Source organism: Podarcis erhardii (genome assembly GCF_964252035.2).
Source record: "Podarcis erhardii genome assembly, chromosome: 8".
NCBI lineage: Eukaryota > Metazoa > Chordata > Lepidosauria > Squamata > Lacertidae > Podarcis > Podarcis erhardii.
This window is the reverse complement of record NC_138499.1, coordinates 46,785,961-46,805,101: the sequence shown is the minus strand read 5'-3', so window position 1 is coordinate 46,805,101 and position 19,141 is coordinate 46,785,961. Positions and strand designations below refer to the sequence as shown.

General features: G+C 42.7%; 1 long non-coding RNA gene across 1 annotated transcript; it reads right to left on the bottom strand.

Annotated features, from left to right (window-relative positions):
* Positions 1–2,591: 2,591 nt before the first annotated feature.
* LOC309349329 lies at positions 2,592–6,897 on the bottom strand. Its single transcript, XR_014159851.1, has 2 exons — positions 6,827–6,897; positions 2,592–2,843 (listed from the first exon to the last, which is right to left on the bottom strand). It is a non-coding gene; the product is annotated as an uncharacterized lncRNA (long non-coding RNA).
* Between the last annotated feature and the right edge of the window lie 12,244 nt (positions 6,898–19,141).

The window sequence follows — 19,141 nt, the reverse complement described above, 5'->3', positions numbered from 1 at the left end:
AGATTGAGTCTCATGCCCTACACTCAGGGAGCCAGTCAATGACACCTACCAGCTGAGATATCCCAGGTCATACTTTGGTTTTGAAGGGCAGGTTACACCTTTTGACCCAGTATACCTGTTTTGTCAACTTCCCTTGCATGGATGTTTTTGGAGCTGATGGTTTTGGACTCCCATCTCCCATCAGCTGCAACCAGTGTGACCAATGGCCAGGGATAATGGGAATTGCAGTCCAGCAGCATCTGCAGTGGCTGATGGTTCCTCATTGCTGTCTGAAAGGATGCAAGGAAACCTGCTTATTCTAGACTGCAATACAAAACCCCGCTGAAAATAATGAAACTTGGGTAGGATCACACACCTTTTTTCTCATTGACATGTTCAGTGAATGTAATATCCAGCCTGTTGGCAGGACAAAAGTCTTCAGGGGCTTTTAAAAAGCTTGTTCTAATCTTTAGATTCACAACATTTTTATCTCTCCCCCCCCATCACTTTTTATAGCACATTTCTAATTATCATAATTTTACACATAATGTACAACATGGCACTTTTGATCATGAAGGCAGACTGAAAAGCCAAAGTGGTAATAGAAGTAACTTCACAGTTAACCTGATCTTAAAGCTCATGATTTTGAAATTGTGGATTAGCTGTACTCAGGTTTTTTAAAAGACTCAACCAGTAAGCGGTGACTACTCAAACTTCCATTTTGGATTTCAAAATCAAGCACAAATAAAATGACATGGCCTCTAGTACTCCCACTGGTCACACAAGGGATCAATCAAAACGTTAGATAGCACACCAGCCATCTATTCAGTACTTAAGACAGAAGTGCCATGTCTACAACCCCACATACTGGATGCAAGGAGGTAAGTTGCCAACCTGATGTGGTGATCTGTGGTGCATAGATCCTAGCCAAAAGGGTGAGCAATAATAGGGATTCTGATGCTGTACATAAATGACCCTTCTTGACATGAGACTAAATATGGCTATCTGAAATGTCTTGCTTGCTTTTCAGCCTTAATGCCTATGTATGGTTGCGGGAGGAGGGGATTTCCACAACTAAAATGTGTGCATGGTGAACTGGTTGCCATGTGCATAGGGTTGCCATGAGCACAAAATTGCCTGAATGCCCATGATGAGAAAAATCAACACCCAGCTTGATGGAAGGTTATGTAGACAATGTGTTGAACTACCTACACAATCTAAACAGGGAGAAAGTCTGCATGGATTGTCAGAATGCACTCAACCCCACTAATCATCTATGTTAGCCTTTGGAATATGTCAAGAAAGGGGGAAATCTTTTGAGGGGGGGAGCAATGCTTTCTACACAAAATATAGGTCTTTGTGTTTCTATTTCTTCAGTGTCACCATGTGTAGAAGCTGAATTCTGGGGCTGGAGTCTCAGTAAAGCAGTTGATTGACTCATTAATTTCCTTAACAGATGCACTTTTTGATCTGTATCAAAGGGCAAATATGTGTAATAACAGGGAGTAATGAAATGACCTGTAATAAAAAAAGGGGCTGATGCAATTATGGAATATTTTCTCCTTGCCACTCTCTTTTGCTGACTCTGTGGAAAACAATATTTCAAACATGTATAGCATTGTCCTTAACATCTGTGAAATGCTTTTGAGATGGAGTCCATTGACCTGTTGATCTGAGATTGTTAGTGACTTGTAGTCACCTAGTCTGTTCTTGGCAATTTACCATTTGTCAGATGACCTGTCAACAATGTATTAACATGTGGACATTCCTTCTATGGAGTCAGGCCATTGGTCCAACTTGCCTAGTAAGTAACCAAGGTTCAGATGGCGACGTTTCTATATGCAAAAGCTCCCTGCAGATCTCTCACACTAGGCATAGGGCTGGGACTGAGTGACCACAGGAACATTGAGGTGGGGAGTGTGCACACACTAGTGCCTCTCTTCCTGCTTTTAAACTGTTGTGTGTTCAGGTGGAAACCCAAACATGCCTTCCTTCTGTCAGGCATCTTAAAATTTTTGCGTGGCTCCTGATTGTGTGGCACTAGCAAAATACAATGCGAATTTGCATTTGACAGAAAGAGACTGGAAAAAGCTAGTCCGTTATATGTGGCCTTCCCCCTGTCTGAATCTTTCCTGCTTCCTAGGAAAACTGGGTTCATCCATCCACTTCCATATTAGACAACTGTTCACCTTGAGCCATTTCTCTCTTAGCTTTGCAATAGTATCTCAGGCCACACGGGTTGGGTAGTCCATGTAATGTATCATTATTAACACTCTCTTAATATTTCTGTAATGGAATTTCAAGCTGCAAAAGCCACTCTACCCTTAAACCATTTTAATCTTCCATAAATGCTGCAATTGCAACTCTGGTGTAGTTACTGCCAGCTGTTTGGAAGAAGCACACTCATATTTGGTTCTTATTGATGACTGCCTAATTTTCCAGAGTGAGCAAGGTTGTCACAGCCAATTCAATCCTATCTGCAGCACATAATGGTAAAGGTCCCAGGTGTAGTAGTGTGAGCACTGTCCGTGTACGTGCATGTAAGATATGGGTTCATATGCATGTGTGTACAGACACACTAGCAGATCTAGTAACATGCTCTACAAAACCAGTTTCTTTTGAAGATTGATGGTGTCTTTGCAAAAACTTGTTTTGTTATACATTTCAGAAGTATTACAGAGGCAAAAAGCAAAAGCGATAAGCCTTCAAAGTGCTTTGGCTGAAACGGGGGTCGGGGGTGGACATCTGTCATGATTCTCTTTCCTCTTTTTCAACTTGTAGAAGCTGGGTTGATTTATTTATTTTACATTTTTCATCCACACGCATGCGGTACTTTCCTTCTGGACAGTGTTGTCTTAACAGCCCTACCAAAACAGCATGAACATGAGTAGAAGCAATTTCTTGACATACCACCTTTCTTCAATCTGTCAATGTATCAGTACAAGGGAAATTGGAGTCTCTCTTTGATTCTAGGCTATGGTACCATTCAAGACAGAATGAACGGGACATGATAATAAGAAGCAATGAGAGGGGGTGTGGTGGGGCCTACTCCCACTCCCATTTCTCTGTCCCAGCTTATGCCAACCTAGCAGTTCGAAAGCACACTACTGCAAGTAGATAAATAGGTACCGCTGCAACGGGAAGGTAAATGGCGTTTCTGTGAGCTCTGGCTTCTGTCACTGTATTCCAAAAGCGGTTTAGTCATGCTGGCCACATGACCCAGAAAGTTATCTGTGGACAAACGCCGGCTCCCTTGGCCTGAAGCAAGATGAGTGCTGCACCCCACAGTCACCTTTGACTGGACTTAACCATCCATAGGTCCTTTACCTTTAACTATTAGATATGTGGCAGAAGATCAGTGAAATTCAGAAGATCAGTGAAATAAGCAGGCTTATTTTTAACAGTTTGGTCAAATTTATTTTCTTCCAAATGAGTCAAGCGGAATACTATTTCAGATCTAGTTTCTTTTCTTTAATTGATGACATGCAGCAGCTTCCAGTTGAATTCAGAGTAACCACTTGCATGTCTCCCCAACTCAATAGCTCAAAAGAAACTTGCTGGGAATCTCACAGGGATTATTGGAATCCTGAACAGATATGAACATGTTGGGTCACAACATTGAACTGTAAGAATGAGAAAGAATTTGGTGGTGCCGTTGATGAATGTACAAATTGGGTCAAAAAAGTTTGCTAAAAGTAAAATTTATTTTTAGTGAGTTGGGAAAGGCAACTAGGAGTGCGTTTATCAAAACTGTAGATGGTCACCAAATGAAGAGGTATCAGGAATGTAAAGAATAATAAAAAAAAAGTTATGTCATTGCAGGAGTGACTTTGCAAAGGAGATTCCTCTCTGTCTTCTCCTGCTTGCCCCCTGGACACCTTCCTTCCATCTACTTGCTCTACAGGTTCCCCCAATCCTCGGGAGCAGATTTGGAGTGGGGGGGGGCAGATGGGGAGGAGAGGTTTTGTTGCATGAACAGAAGTCATTTTTTCCATGCAATGATTGCTGGGATTCAAGCTAATGAATTAATTATCTCAGAAAGTGGAAATGAAATAAGGGCAAAGTTATCTACATTTGTGAAGAAACCTGGATGCAGTTTTTACTATTGACATTTCTAGGCTGTCCTTTATCCGAGCAGGCGTGGCCAAACTTGGCCTTCCAGCTGTTTTGGGACTACAACTCCCGTCATCCCTAGTTAACAGGACCAGTGGTCAGGGATGATGGGAATTGTAGTCCCAAAACAGCTGGAGGGCCAAGTTTGGCCATGCCTGACCTATGGAATTCTAGGTTGGTGAACATACAAAGTTTGTCAAAGGAATCTCTTTCATCACAGTTAGCTAGGGGGAGATGAGATGCGGCTAGTTCTTATCAAGTTGTTTTTTTAGAAAATGGTGAAACGGATGAGATATGGATGAGATATGCTGATGAGTCCTATCATGGGCTTACTGCTAGGTTTCAAGAAAGCAAACTCAAATCTGAAGTAACCTAATGTGTGAAGAAAGCCGTAGGCTCAGAAACTGGAAAATCGTACCCTAAAAGAGCAACAAAACCCTCAGCAATTCCACTCGCTCATTAGGTTGCAGCCAACACGATACAAGTCAAGTCAATAATATTCTCAACATTTTCAGCTGATTTTTCTCTTACCAGTCCTTCTGAAAATAATGCAAAGCAGTCTTTCTTAGCGTTGCTCTGAGATAGCATAAGTGGTGTGATATAAGGACTTTAAAACAACAATCCTTACCTTTTCCACTTGCCCTCCACCCCCAAATGCAAACAAAACATAAATTCTGTTGGGAAGCAGCAGGGCAAAGGTCTCTGGAGCCGTGTTTATTGCACAATGTTGGCCCAATAAAAGTGTACTTTGCCCAGGATTGACCAAAGCGCAAGTCAGACCCACGCGCTACATTTAAAGTCCTCCTCCCTTTTATTAGGATTTCTGATTTATTGGCCTGATTTGGTATGGAGTTTGGGCTTTATGGTGGGACACTGTACTACAACGCAGAAACTAAGGGGGCTAGCAAGGAGTGGTGGGAGAGCATGAAACTATAATTACAGAATGACAGGGTGAGCTTTATAGTTAAAGAATGTTGTGTTCTCTGCTAAAACCATGCAGAATTTGTTTCTCATAAAAGTGAAACAATTCTCCCACCGCTGTACCCAAATTATCAGATGAAAGATGGATTTACTTATATACCATGTTAAAATTCTGAAGCAGATGGTACTTCTATAAGCAAAGCTGTCTCTAGAGCCAGTGTGGTGTACTGGACTAGGACTTGGGTTCAAATCCTCACTGGGTGATATTTGGCTAGTCACTGCCTCTTAGCCTAATCTACCTCACAGAATTATCGTGGGGTTTAAATCAGGAGGGGGGGGAAGAATCGTGTCCACCTACTTTAAGCTCAGTATAGACTGCTCTGTAAGATCCTTCCCATTGTCAAATACTGTTGTGACTTTTGCAGCCTTTGACCATATTTTTCAGTTTGTTTCATAGTGCCTTTGATGAGAACATACAAAGAAACTGGATCAAACCAATGGCCTGTCTAGTCCAGTATCGTGTTCTCACAATGGCCAACCAAATGACCATGGGAAACCAGGGAGCACAACATGAGGACAAGAGCCCTCTTTCCTCCTGTGGTTTCCAGCAACTGATATTCAGAAGCATTGCTGCCCCCAACTGTGGAGGTAGAACATACCTATCATGCCTAGTAGCCATTGATAGGCCCACACATCCATGAATTCGTCTAATCCTATTTTAAAACAATCAGAGTTGGTGGCCGTAACTGTGTCCTGGGGGAACGAGTTCCATAGTTTAACTAGGTGCTGTCCTGTCTTTTGTCTGTCCTTAATCTTCCAACCTTCAGCGTCATTGGATGCCTGCAAATTCTAGTGTCATGAAAGACGGAGAAAATCTTTTCTCTATCCCCTTTCTCCATGCCATACATAATTTTATAACTTGGTAACTTGTTATAGTTCACTGTAGTTAAATCTGTAAACCATATTGGTCTTGATTTTTCCAATTTCCAGTTGCAATTGCTTAAGGTAACCTTTAGGGCCCCAGTTTACATTTTGTATTTACTTTTTGTGATTGTTCAACGTTCAGGCAAGCTTGCTAGGCTGCACAGCAAGAAATATCCGTTAATCTGGAAACATGATTAATTATGGGAGTGGAAATGGCAGGTTCTCCCAGTCCCTGGAATGGATCTGCTGGAGAGGGTGGGGTGGGTGGAGCAGAAGGCTGGACTCTGCCACTTAAATTGTTGCTTAGAGCCTTTCCATGCCAGTAGGGAATACACAGCAAGAGCAGCTCTTAATTATGTCTACAACTAAGGAAGCAAGCAATGCTTAGCATAATGCCTGTTCAGGAATTCACTGCAAGGAAATGAGTTTCTTTCCAACCAGAAGCACACTTTCCCACAACCTAGTCTAGAAGTGGGGGATTGAATCAGTGACTTCAGCTCCGGATGTGGCACCAAATGGGCCAGATGTTTCTGGGATATATTCTAGGAAGTGAGTGGTGGAATGATGTGAACATGCCCTTGGTTTATCCCACAAATTAGGATTAAAACTGTTGTCTTGACATATTCTGTATTTTCAGAAGAGTTTGAAATATGTTTTTGGAGTTAAATTTAACAAAACTGGTATTTTTTAAAAAATGTTTTCTCTTCCTTTTATTTTTATTTTTATTTTCATGTTTTGAAACTATTTACTGCTTGTAGGCTTAAAAGAAAGGCAGTAGGTGCTTGTAACTGACAAATGCTTTCTTTGGTTGTACATGTACGCTTTCTCGTAATTAAGAAAGGAAGCCAGACTTCCTTCTTCTCAAGCCGTGCCAGACATAAAGTCTCACATTGCCAGACTCTTGCAGTCTTCAGTATTCCTGTTACGTCTCTTCTCATAGATCCATATCTCGATAATCTGGGGATGAGAAGATAAAGGTAAGGGAGCTTCACCCATGGAAACATCCATCCACTGTGAAGTATGCTTAGGCCCTGAAGCTATTTCCCAAAAGATCAGTATGCTGATTTGTTGAACATTTGCATTCCACATGGGACTGTGCCAATCTCCATGCTCAGTGCCTACGACTGGCACACCAGTGTGGATGGCACAGCAACAGCTGCTTCAAAACAGGGATGGTAGTTAACACCTCTTTCCTACCCTAGTTAATAGGTCTTCCGTGGAGATACTGTAAGATGCTACTCACACCTCTTCCAACCCCACCTCATGTCTGGTTTGGCATATCTTCTGCTGCTGGGAGTAACATATGGAAGTACTCTGAAACCACCAGCTGTCCAGGATCCATTTTGATTTGTTTGTGGTGATGGGCTGGCTTTTAAAAGTTGCTCATGGGATACATGCATATAAGAACAGTTATATCAGAACGGAATATAAACATATGGATCAAAAGCAGGGATGAGCAACCTATGGCCCTCCAGAAAGAGTTGAGGGATGACGGTTCCTTAAACCCATGACTATTTGACACGCTGGCTTGTGAGTTGTGGCGACCTGGGGACTAAGAACATCTGGAGGGTCACAGGTTTCCCCACATTTATGTTCCATGTAGGGACGCGGGTGGCACTGTGGGTTAAACCACAGAGCCTGGGACTTGCAGATCAGAAGGTCGGCGGTTCGAATCCCCGCGACGGGGTGAGCTCCTGTTGCTCGGTCCCTGCTCCTGCCAACCTAGCAGTTTGAAAGCATGTCAAAATGCAAGTAGATAAATAGGTAGATAAATAGGAAGGTAACCAGCGTTTCTGTGCGCTGCTCTGGTTCGCCAGAAGCGACTTAGTCATGCTGGCCAGATGACCTGGAAGCTGTACGCCGGCTCCCTCGGCCAATAAAGCGAGATGAGTGCCGCAACCCCAGAGTCGGCCACGACTGGACCTAATGGTCAGGGGTCCCTTTACCCTTTATGTTCCATGAGCATAAAAGAGTTACAAGAGAATTGGTCAGTGTGTCATAGCTCTCTTCCCTTTTTTGCAGACAACATAACATTAACGTTAAATACCTGTGATGAAATCTTCTGACCTGTAGTTTAACCCAGTTGTTCTCAGAATATTTTACTAGGATCATGTGCAAACAGAATCCAGCTTCAAGCTAACCATGCTGATCCCAGCAGTCTGGTGACTTTGGGAGTTACAGGATGTGGAGTGTGGCAGGGATTCGTTTTTTCAGTTGTTACATTTATATCCCACTATTCCCTCCAAGGGGCTCAGGGCAACGCATTCCCTTCTCCCCATCCCATTTTATCCTCACAACCCTGTGAGGGAAGTAGCTATAATTACAAAACCATTCAGCTTTCCTGAACCTCTCCAAGAGTTGAGCAGCCATGCAGCTGCCACCACATCCCCTTCCCTGCGGCCATTCCCCTAATTCCCTAAGAACAGCAAATAGGGAGCAGCTCAGGTTTAACTGAGGCAGAGCCATAGTGAAGCCAGCAGGAAGCATCTCTACAAAGAAGGCAACTTGGAGTTGCCACATGGCATCCAGAGATCTACATTTAGGTTTATTGATCCAGCAGGAGCTCCAACAGAAACAATTTCTCCAAGCCAGTCCCCTAGACCCTTTGTATCTTCTCTCACCTGCTGCGCAACACACCTGGAGACTTGTTCATTGCAATAACAGCAGGGCAGGTTCAGGTGGATTATACAATGGATGGGGAAATGACAGAACAAACCACACCTGCTTTGTCACTGGGAACTTTCAAGGTATCAAGTCAATGTCCTGGCTGCAATCTGGCAACCCTCTGAGCGTTCTGTAGGCCACAGAGGCTCCAAAAGAATTTTGCAGTTATGCAAATTAACTGAGCTGTGAGAACCTTGCCTCAAGGAACTCATGCAGAAGTGGAGTTTTCAGTCTTCAGTGTTCCCATGCATACAGGGCCATTCTCTCCCCGCCCCCCTTGTGTACAAAATAACTCTTTTCTGTCCTTTCCTTCCTTTGTCCTTCACCACTGTGAGATCACCAGTAGATTCTTTCAACAAACCTCCATATACAGTACTGGGTTCCATCCATAAGAGGAAGGAAGTTACTAATATAGAGTTTGGCCCCAAACCTTTCTTTAGCCTTACTCAATGCAAAAAACATGCATCTCCTTTCACTTGTATTATTCCCTGTGCAGGTAAACAGTTGAATGCTATTCATGATGGGGATAGGGAATTGCAATTATGCCCCTTCACTTTTCTGTCTCGAGATATAAATCACTTGTCAGAAGCATTCTTTAAAAAAACATCTATTTATGATTAATTACTTCTCCCATCATCTTACTTTTTATTCCCCCCCCCCCAACCTGGTCTTACCATCCTGCCATGATAGGTGTGGTAATGCATGTCACATTATCTGCCACTGCAATTCTTGTTATACCTGTCCTATCTACCGATATTCCATATGCCCGCAGGATAGGGTGACATGCTCCATCAGGCTCTTCCCTCAACCTTATTCGACTCAACTAACAGCAGCCATTCCATCAGGCTGCTGAAGGAGAGATGGGACTGGAAAGCTTTTCCGTTGCCAGAAAAAAATTCACTCCTCTCCTAGAAATCTTTCCATTCAAACTGGTCATTATAAGAACTCTAAGAACTAGTGCCCAAGTTTGCTTTTCTTCCCTTCCTCCCACCCAGTCAGTTTTCCTTTTGTGCTATAACTTTTCGATTTTAAGATAGGGGTTTATCACTGATTAGTACAAGATGCCCTGGGAGCCTTTTTCTGCTGAAGAGCAGGATAAAAATGTTCTGGATATATACCGTACTTTTCCGTGTATAAGACAAGGTTTTTTATTATAAAATTATATTTTAAAATGTGGGCTCGTCATATACACGGATAGTGCATTAGGGGGGACATGGGATTGGCTGCTGCTGCGAGCCAGAGATTGTCAGTGGCTATTGGATGTGTTATTGATGGCTGCGGCAAAGGCAGTCGTTGATTGGCTGTTGCTGCGGGGAATTGGGCGTGCGTTTTGGGTGAGGGGACAGATGATAGGTTGATGTTGCGACACGTGTGAGTGGCATCATAGGTCAGGCGGGTGAGCAATTTTCGGCAAACCCCATATATATATATATTCAAATTCCTACCAGATTGAAGCAGTTCAGCTGCTCAAGCAAGTAACAGAACTAGTCACTGATTCAAACAGAGAAAGATGAATGCTTGAACACTGTAGGGCATTTAAAGATAATCTTAACATCTATCTCAGAATGTACTGTATTTTTTGCTATGTTTTTTATAACTGTTGGATCCCTTTTGCTACTTGAGGTTCAGATCATTTTGAGATGTCAAATGGGAAGGGTGTCTCTAAGCCACATCAGAGGGGCCATCCCTCCACCTCAGGGATAGGCTCTCAGGGGAAATGAAAGGCCCCGCAGCTGTGGAGGTACGCAGAATAGGACCCAACCTGGAGAATGTAAAGAGGTGGGGTTGATAGAGGGACAGGCAGGTTCTGAGGCATGTGGTTCCCAGGAGAGCTTGAAAGGTAAGCATCAGCACCTCAGGTTGGGCCTTGAAACTGACTGACAGCCAACAAAGCCATCGCAGAATTGACTGAATGTCTCCCTGTCTCCTGATATCCATCAGGAGACAAGTGGCAATATTATGAACTAGTTGGAGCATGTTTCCTCAGTGATGAGTAAACGATCCCATTCTAGCAAAATATTTGGAAGCATATACAAGACCATATGTCTGAGCATAAAGCACAACTTTTTTCTACAACTTCCCGCTTGCATCAGTCTAATGCAAAAATGGCTGCATCCCTCTGAATTCCAGTAGCTGGGGATCACAACTGGAGGGGGACCGCTATTGCACCTAGTTCCTTCTTGCAGATTGTCATCGACATCATGATAAGAACTTGATGCTGGACAGTGATGGACCTTTGGCCTGATCCAACAGGGCTGTGCTAATGTTCTTGTGGTTGACCACCTCAGTCTGATAGGATCAGGGTTGCTGGGGTAGGCCCTGCCTTTCACACACTGATGGTTCCTTTGCGCATAAAGTTTGTGCATGTACAACTTAGTTTACATGTAGGCTCTGCACACAAAGGAACAATCAACTTATGATGGTCAGGGTGGAGGCCAACCATGGCAGTCTCTAATTAAAAGTAAATATATAACAATAATGAACAAAGTACAGAAAAGCAGAGGCGTCTAATGGAAGGAATTATGCCATTTGTTCCTAGTGATGTTACAGTGCTGTCCAATAAATGCTAGTGACAATCATGCAACCACAAGGATCACGACGAAAGCATTTGCCTCAGCAAAGGGATGAGAGGTTAAATTTTGTTTTCCTAGCTAAAACTTCTTGCAGTGGTAATGTGGGAGAAATTCAGAATAAGAATACAGCCTTATCTAGACTGGTGTAGCAACTAAGTAGTATAAATGCGCTGTGCTGAGCTCCTGCCCTCCGCAACCAGAAATGATTGAATTTTGGTAGCGTCTTTTAAATTGCGTCTTTTAAAAAACTATGTTAGTCCTTTAAAAGGGTGAGGTTCTTTAATATAGCTGTCATAGTGAAAGGAAACAGAGATAAAATATTTATTAGGAGATTAAAATCCCTTAATTTATTACGGTGTTCTCATTTTCTGGTGTGCACATCGTTCCACCTCCTGCTTAACACTCCCGTTTATCCCTTTAATCATGTTATTGCAACATTGAAAGTGTTGTTTAAGCCATATTTTAAAGTTAAATGTCTACCATTAGCTTTCCAAATGAGTTCCAAAGGTCCTCAGTTTGACTGGTACCCTGATCCTAAACATTTCCTTCCTTGTGTCTGCTTGTTAAGTGTGACAACAACAACAGAAACAAGCAAACAAACAAACAAAGGGGAGACTGTGAAAATGCAATGTCTGACGCAATATTTGCACTCAGTCACAATGTCCGTGTGTTCACAATGTGGGTCAGTGTGTCTTCTTATGACGCCTTTGGAATATTACTGAAGTGACATGCTAACACTATCCTCTTGCATTGTCTATTGCTACCTTATATATTCAGCATACATGCAAAACATGGGGTGTTAGGGGAGGGGTAGTAAGCTAAAAAAAATATGGTGACGGTAAAGGACCGCTGGACAGTTAAGTCCAGTCAAATTCGACTATGGGGTGTGGCACAAATCTCTGCTTTCAGGTCGAGAGAGCCGACATTTGTCCACAGACAGCTTTTCCGGGTCATGCGGCCAGCATGACTAAACTGCTTCTGGTGCATGGAACACCGTGATGAGTGCCAGAGCACACACAGATGCCATTTACCTTCCCACCACAGTGCTACCTGTTTACTTCCATTGGTATGCTTTTGAACTGCTAGGTTGGCAGGAGCTGGGACAAAGCAACGGGAGCTCACTCTGTTGCACGGATTCGAACTGCCGACCTTACAATCAGCAAGCCCAACAGGCTCAGTGGTTTAGACCACAGCGCCATTTGTGTCCCCTGGAGGGGTAGTAGCTCTGGTGGGGAACACCTTGTACTCCTTATGGGGGTAGTTTGTCCAGCCAGTGTGGTGTAGTGGTTAAGAGCGGTGGACTCGTAATCTGGTGAACCGGGTTCGCGTCTCCGCTCCTCCACATGCAGCTGCTGGGTGACCTTGGGCTAGTCACTCTTCTTTGAAGTCTCTCAGCCCCACTCACCTCACAGAGTGTTTGTTGTAGGGGAAGGGAAAGGAGAATGTTAGCCACTTTGAGACTCCTTCGGGTAGTGATAAAGCGGGATATCAAATCCAAACTCCTCTTCTTCACCTTTGGTGCACTCAGCTCTCACCTGTGGCTCCTAGAAGTTGTCAGCATGTGACAGTGGCAACACACTGAGCTATGATAGCCATCTTCAAACGCGGTCTGTCACATGAAAGAGGGAGCAAGCTTGTTTTCTCCTGCTCTGGAGGGTAGGACTAATACCAATGGCTTCAAGTTACAAGGAAGGAGATTCCGACGAAACATCTGACGGTGAGCTGTTTGACAGTGGAGCAGTCTTCCTTGGGAGGCTGCAGACTCTCCTTCCTTGGATATTTTAAAGGAGAGGTTGGACGGCCATCTGTTATGGATGCTTTAATTTAGATTCCTGCTTTGCAGTGGGTTGGACTAGATGAACCTGGGGGCCCTTTCCAACTCTATGATGCAATGAAATGCACTGGATTTGAATGAAAGGAGACAATTCCTTCCCTGATTCACAGCATTTTACAGGCAGTTTCAGAGCAAACCATGTGATGCTTTCATGCATGATTCATCTTAAAGGCACTTGTGGCTACAGGCGGCTAGGTTACTATAGTGCTCTGGGGGAAAAAGCAGTACAGCATTGTCTAATATAGTCCATGGCATGTTTTTTTCAATACAAGCCTGGCATTTATTTCTAGTAACAAATGACTGTGATCCTGATTTCAGACTTTCTTGCATGCCGTGTAGTGATATAAACTAGAGCAACATAGATCAGGCATATGACTCTTGTTCTACCTGGTTCCACAACCAGGTCAAAAATTGTGCTGAAGTTGAAAAACAAGTGAATATTGTACTGGGGCCTTGTTATACCCCTCCCTTCCCCCCTTCATATCTTCTCTCCCCAGCCAGCCACCCCTAATTCCTTTGCATGTTACAATATCTCACTTAATCTTTGTTGTTTCTGTTTATTTGAAAATGAAATAAAAGAAAAATTGTGCTGAATTCAGTACTGAAAGTTCCTTGACAGTTAAGTACCTGGGGGATGGGTTGAATATTTGGCACAGCTGATTGAATGTCCATGGGTGCTAAAATGGGTTGGAAGGAGACTTTCTAGAGCCAATGGGATTGGTGGCAGCTACAGAATGACCTGCACAGAAAGCAGCTAGGGACATCATGAAGGGACATCATACCTGTTTTGCAGGCAGAAGGTCCCATATTCAGTCCCTGGCATGTCCAAGCAGAGCTGGAAATGTCCCCTGTGTGAAATCCTGGAGAGCAGCTGCCACTCAGTGTAGACATTATTGAGATAGATGGAACAATGGTCTGACTTAGCAACTTCCTAAGTTCCAGAGATCTGCAGAAAACCCCCACAAATAAATCCCTCCCAAACCGACAGTTGGTTATTGCCTCTATCAGGAATGACTTCAATTAATTGAGAGCAGCCAAGTCTGTGGTAAAACATACAGGGTGTGACCCAGCTGAGTTAACCACTTTTAGGCCTTGTTGATTTGAAAAAGACTAAGTAAAGTGATTGCTTAAATCTGCCATCAATATCAATGGGCTGTGACCAACTTCAGCTGGAGTGTGCTCATACTGTATTAGCTAACTAGAGCTCCACCTGGTGGCTAAATGCTTACTGATTTGGCACTAACACAGCTGGACACTAGTTTTACAGCCACACATCTTCAAGGTTTGTGAAGCTGTGGGCATGCACCACAACGCAAACAACTTTTCAGTGCAGAAGGCTCACAATCGCATCAGAAATGCTTGATGGAATAATGCTCAGCAACTAGTGTCTGATGCTCAGGATGAAAATTAGGCTGAGAGGCAAAAGGACGCTGTCACTAAGGAATTCTATAACTATTGATGATGAATGAACCCTATAGAAATAAATAAGATGTGGCACAAGGCTGCTAGAACTCTCATTTCAAATCAGCCAAGAGGAACTAGATCCAGGATCTAGTTAAACAGCCCCGGTCCAGTATACCTGAAGGAGCGTCTCCACCTCCATCGTTCTGCCCAGACACTGAGGTCCAGCACTGAGGGCCTTCTGGCGGTTCCCTCGCTGCGAGAAGCCAAGTTACAGGGAACCAGGCAGAGGGCCTTCTTGGTAGCAGCACCCGCCCTGCGGAACGCCCTCCCACCAGATGTCAAAGAGAAAAATAACTACCAAACTTTTAGAAGACATCTGAAGACAGCCCTGTTTAGGGAAGCTTTTAATGTTTAATAGGTTATTGTATTTTAGTGTTCTGTTGGAAGCCGCCCAGAGTGGCTGGGGAAACCCAGCCAGATGGGCAGGGTATAAATTATTATTGTTATTATTGTTATTATTGTTATTATTATTATTATTATTATTATTATTATTATTATTATTATTTAGGCCAAATGCTACTAGTACAACAACTAAAAGAACATTTATTCAAACTCCTTGAGCAATATTCCTTGCCATCTCAGCTCCCCATTCATCACAAGGGCCTTTTTTTGTCATTTATTAAATGGATTACTGCTCTTGACCCCATGGAACTTTAGCTGCTTCGTCTTTTACTTATTTAACCTTTTATCCTGCTCTTCAGCAAAAAAAAATGTTCAAACCTTTGCTTTATAGAGTCACTAGTCTTTTCTTGAATTTATAGTAACTTCTGGGTAAACACGCAGAGATGGAGCTAACTGCTCCGGCACCCAGAGCGGCACACAGGCTGTGCATCCCAGGGCGGAGCAAGCTGCCCACAGGGGTGGGGTGAGCTGCCCACAGGGCGGGCGCGACGATCGTCCCTTGGGGGCAGCGCAGTGAGCACAGGGGCGGCACCAGCCACGGCGAGCTTCCCACAGGGGCGGTGCCTGCGGCAAATGTCCCGGGGGCGGGGCAGCAATGTCATACACACCCCAGGGATGACTCCCTGGGTGGACCACACCCCCGCACCCCCTTCCTCCGCCAGTGTAAACATGCGTGCCATATTAGAAGCAAAAAAACTTGTTCTGATGAATTGGAAGAGCCGCAAAAAGATTCCATTGAGCGCATGGATTGACAATATGGACAGACTAGCCACATACGAACGAATTGCCATGTTGACTCAATTTAAGAATGGATAAATATGAAGAAATCTGGAGGGAATATTTAAGCAATAAGGGGGAAGGTGGTGGGAAGTAGGGGGATGAGAGGTGGGGAAATATTGTTAAAAAGGTGTAGTCATAGGTATATCAGTACTCAAATCTGTTTTGTTAAATTGTGTTATTAGTGTTATTGTGGTTTTTGTTGTATGTGTTTTGGTGGTTGTTGTTTGTATTGAAAAAATGATTAAATATTTTTTGAAAAAAATGCTTTGGCTTCGAAATGCCAGTGATAAGATCAGACTTGGGTCTTTAGCAATGGACATGCTTGCTGGAGCTGTTGGGAGTTGTAGTTCAGCAACATTTGAGCCAAACATTCCTCACACCTGCCCTTTGTTGTTGTTGTTGTTTAGTCGTTTAGTCGTGTCCGACTCTTTGTGACCCCATGGACCAGAGCACGCCAGGCACTTCTGTCTTCCACTGCCTCCCGCAGTTTGGTCAAACACATGCTGGTAGCTTCGAAAACACTATCCAACCATCTTGTCCTCTGTCATCCTCTTCTTGTGCCCTCCATCTTTCCCAACATCAGGGTCTTTTCCAGGGAGTCTTCTCTTCTCATGAGGTGGCCAAAGTATTGGAGCCTCAGCTTCACAATCTGTCCTTCCAGGGAGCACTGAGGGCTGATTTCCTTAAGAATGGATAGGTTTGATCTTCTTGCAGCCCATGGGACTCTCAGGAGTCTCCTCCAGCACCATAATTCAAAAGCATCAATTCTTCAGCGATCAGCCTTCTTTATGGTTCAGCTTTCACTTCACTTCACACCTGCCCTTACAATCTCCAAAAGGCATGGCACAAAAGAAAAGGGCTTGGGAGAGAGGAGGAGAAAATAATTTCAGGCACTAGTTCTAGTACCCAAATTCAGAATGATTTTTCATTTAAAGTTATTTCTCCTTTTATTGTTATTATTTTTATATAAAACATACAGATCTTGAATACTTTATAGTGTGCATATAAATGAGCGGCACTGCAGTAAATTAAATCAGGCTTGTCAACACATGTGTCTTATTTTGCCAGGAGTAAATAGGAGGTGTGAGTTTCTAACTACTTTCACCTTAATATAGTTTATAGCAGTTCCTGTTCTACAGCTGGTGGAATGGACATGACTCTACAGTGTTTTGCATACTTATCCTGGGAGTTAATGTCATGAAAGAGATTAGTTCACAATGACAAGTTAGAATATCATGTGTACAATTAACTGGTAAAACAGTGGATCTGCCAAGCAAAGCTTTAACAAATTACCTTGCAAACTTAAAGCATGTTTGCTCAGAAGTTACTCTAAACTGAATGGTAATTAGTTGTTGCAGCTTATTCTCTCAATGGCCTCTTTAATCTTATCCCAAAATGTATTTGCCATTGAGCAAGTCCACCACCTATGAAAATTGCTAACCTAGCCCTTTTACATTTCTAGCACATATCCAAATATGAAACAGAAGCCTAGCATTATTGCTGGATCATGCCTTTCCTATGGAAGTATAAAGTCAAAAATGTTCTTTGTACTGGGATACTGAGCACCATTTAGGGAAATTTCCCTCCTCCAGGATGTTAGATCACATGTAATTATTATTGAGCAACACCTTGATTTTTTGCCAACTCATTGATTCCAAACTCTTGCTGATTATTAAATGATCCATTAAATGGACCTATATATGAGACATACATGCCAAAGTTCCAAATCTGTTTGTTCAAAGTAAGGGGGGGATTGTTTGACCTGAGCTGATAACGCTGCTTTAGTTATTGGAAGGGCCATTTTAAAAAGTAACCTTAACAAGTGCTCTCGCTTCCCATGCTTTTTGGTGGTTTAATCTTGAATATATTCAAGAGATGGACCTATGAAATCTCTTTGCTGGCTGTGCTGGCTGAAATTTGGAATTCCACAAACCTAGCGGAAACAATACAATACAGTACAATTAGATGCACTTAAACCCACCGATATGACATAGAATTTATCCAGAATTACTGCTTAACAACAGTTAATGGACTGAGAGCAGGGCCAAACCCTTTTAAATCAAAGAACAGTTTTATAGATTTATGTTTACCATGCTATTGCAAATGGGGGGGGGGGAGAGATGGAGACAGACTGATGCATGGATGGCTGTGTGCAAGTCTAGTTTTTCATAGGAAGTTACAATAAATATTACTTAGGCAAAAGAAGAATCAAGGACAACATTTTGATTGTGGGTAGTCAGAAGAAGCACGAATCCCACCCACAAGCTTCAAAGTACAGTCAGAGTGACCCATCTTTTTTGTGGGATTCCGCAAAACAGGGAAGATTATCTGACTCACAGACACAAGGGGCTGTGTCCAGTGATATCTACTGTATATAGGAATGGAATGGACTCCCTTTGTCCAACAGGACTACTACTTCATTCCCTTTTGCTCTGGAGTGGCAAAGCAATGGAAACACTTGTAAAACATTTGCCATAGCAAATCGGAAAGTTAAGGCAAGTAATATGACTGTGCACCTAGGTCCAAATTGTGGAGAAGTCCCCCCCCCCCCCTGCATAACCACTTGTTCCAAATAATCCTAATTCTCCACATTCCTGTGTTGAATTTAAATGACAGTGATTTATAAGGGCCTTTTCGCAGAATCACTTATGCATGCTTGAAATGGATGTCAGCCACTCCTCCACAATACTCCTGTGAGATTTCAGTAGCTTACTGGCTTAATGTTAGGGGGGAGAGAACTGAGCTATCTGTGATGCAATTGGTCAGTCAGTTAGTTATATTTATTTATTTATTTATTTATTTATTTGATTTAAGGGGGTAGCCTCTCCCCCTTGCAACTATGAACAATGTGCAATTGGAGGCTGTGTTGCATACCTAGCCAGATGGGTGGCGTATAAATAAATTATTATTATTATTATTATTATTATTATTATTATTATTATTACAATTGATTGACTTTATTATTTATTTACAAAGATTTCTAAATGGCTTAATAGTTTAAAATCTCTAAGTGGTATATGAAAATCTAACATAAAAGCAATAAAGTAGGATAGGAGAAATAGGAGAGACCAACATAAAAACAGTAATATTAAGACCAATTAAAAACAGAATTTCAGTAATCGCAGGGAAAACCATACCAGCAGCAACTGATGTATCATTCATGCTAGCTGCGATCTTATTTAGGTACCATTTACAGAAGGAAATCATGTCACCTGGACATTCATGGAAGGTTTTTTTAAAAGATAAAAATAGAGGTAGGTATTTCACATGTATTGGAAGCCTAGTCCCCCCCCCACACTTACCTGTAAGTAAGTCCGTGGAACTTCTGAGTAAATAAAAATGAATGTATTTGAGTGTAGCACTCCAGGACGGAAAAGTTTTGTTGGGTGTGTTTTTTTCTGTTGTTGTTTAAAAACTTTGGCAGCTTAAGCAAAACTTTTAAACTTTTAAACTCTGAACCCTCATGAACTTCATTTGATTTATGAAT